This window comes from Cynara cardunculus, assembly GCF_001531365.2.
Source record: "Cynara cardunculus var. scolymus isolate 2C chromosome LG 2, CcrdV1, whole genome shotgun sequence".
Classification (NCBI taxonomy): domain Eukaryota; kingdom Viridiplantae; phylum Streptophyta; class Magnoliopsida; order Asterales; family Asteraceae; genus Cynara; species Cynara cardunculus.
The window spans coordinates 40,755,161-40,757,436 of record NC_037529.1 but is presented as its reverse complement, the minus strand read 5'-3'; positions in this window follow the sequence as shown (position 1 = coordinate 40,757,436).

The following is a 2,276-nucleotide window of genomic DNA, read 5'->3' as shown; positions in this document are numbered from 1 at the left end:
CTCATTGCATGTGAAGTTTTAAACCGCGAAGCTGTGTTTTAAAGTGAAAAATCTTGCATGCATCTTTAATCTACCTTACCTTCTTCGAAAACTCGATGGAGTCGGGAAAGATTCATCCCTGGAAATTTAAATTTATTTTTGCTATTTTGGAAATGGTGATTTCCTTTGGAAAATGATAAGTTCGACCCTAAATAATTACCGCTCGGTGAACGTGCAATCTGTTTCGGGGGCTGCGTAACTCAAGGATTGTAGTGTAATGATGAGGAATTTAAACCTCTCTAAACCTTCTTGATATTTGGGTTAGTCGGATGACCTCATGATTTTAAATGATCTGAGAAGTTGGATAAAAATGACTTTTGGAAGGTTTCTTTTTTTTAGAGCCTTGTGAACCCCAAAAATACTTGGAACATAATTTATAATCTGTGGAAATCATACAGCAAAGGATTGCCGAAAACGATTGTGCTTCGATTGTGGAAGTCCAGATCACATGAGGAACGTTTGCCCGAAATGGAAACAAGGACCCAATGCAGGCCAAGCCCGAACGATCAATCAAGGGAACCCAGAGAGTCAGACACGGGGCAGAGAGTTTGAAATCGGGGCCAAAGAAGCTACAGATGATCCCAATATGGTCTCAGGTACGTTCCTTTTGAATAATGAATTCGCGTCAGTTCTATTTGATTCGGGAGCGGATAGAAGTTTTGTATCCCTGGATTTTAAGCAGAAGATTAACCTAAAATCCCAGAGGCTGAAAGAAGCTTATGTAGTTGAGTTTGCCAAGGGCCAAGAATTTAGGGCTAGAAATATAATCAAGGATTGTACACTAAGTTTAGCCAATAAGGATTTTAGCATARACCTTATTCCTATCGGGTTAGGAAGCTTCGACATAGTTGTAGGCATGGATTGGCTATCCAAAAATCGAGCTGAAGTTGTCTGTTCAGAAAAGGTTATCCGAATCCCTCAAGAGGGAAATGACCCAATAGAGATTCAAGGAGACACGTCGGATCGAAAAACTAAGATAGTATCTTGCACAAAAATGCGGAGGTACTTGAGGAACAAGTATGTTGCATTCCTGGCGCATGTTATTGATAGGAAGGGCAAGGAAGAAGATATTGGAAAGGTCCCTGTAGTTCGGGACTTTCCCGATGTATTTCCCAAGGATTTACCAGGGTTACCCCCGCAAAGAGTAGTCGAATTTGGTATCGACTTGATCCCTGGGGCTGCCCCAGTGGCAAAGGCACCATATCGTCTGGCACCTGCGGAGATGCAGGAAATGTCAAAACAACTCCAGGAGTTGTTAGACATGGAATTTATAAGACCAAGTTACTCACCATGGGGTGCGCCGGTTCTAATCGTCAAAAAGAAAGATGGGTCAATGCGAATGTGCATTGATTATAGGGAACTTAATAAGTTGACCATCAAGAATAGATACCCCCTTCCTCGAATCGATGACCTGTTCGATCAACTCCAAGGTGCAGTATATTTTTTCAAGATTGACCTACGGTCTAGATATCACCAAGAAAGAGTGCGGGAAGAGGACATTCCCAAAACAGCCTTTAGAACTCGGTACGGTCACTACGAGTTTATGGTTATGCCATTTGGGCTAACCAATGCACCGACCGTCTTTATGGATTTAATGAATAGAGTCTGCAGACCCTACTTGGATAAATTTGTAATTTTTTTCATAGATGATATACTGATCTATTCTCCAAGTAAGGAGGATCATGAACAACACCTGAGGTTAATATTGGAGCTACTCCGGGGCCAGAAATTGTACTCAAAATTTTCCAAGTGTGAATTTTGGATTCGGGAAGTACAATTTCTTGGGCACATAGTTAATGAAAGAGGGATTCAGGTGGATCCTGCCAAGGTCGAGGCTATTAAGAATTGGAAGGCCCCAAGAACCCCAACAGAGATTCGACAGTTTCTTGGTTTGGCAGGCTATTATCGAAGATTCATTGCAAATTTCTCAAAAATTGCACAACCACTCACTAGAAGGACAAGAAGTTTGTTTGAAGTGAGAAACAGGAAGAAGCGTTTGAGACTCTTAAGCAGAGGCTATGTCATGCACCGATCTTAGCCCTACCTGAGGGTTCAGAAAATTTTATGGTCTACTGTGATGCATCACATCAAGGCTTAGGATGCGTGCTAATGCAAAAAGACAAAGTCATTGCATATGCCTCAAGGCAACTCAAAGTGCATGAAAAGAATTACACTACGCATGACCTCGAGTTGGGGGCAGTGGTGTTCGCACTTAAAATCTGGAGGCACTATCTTTA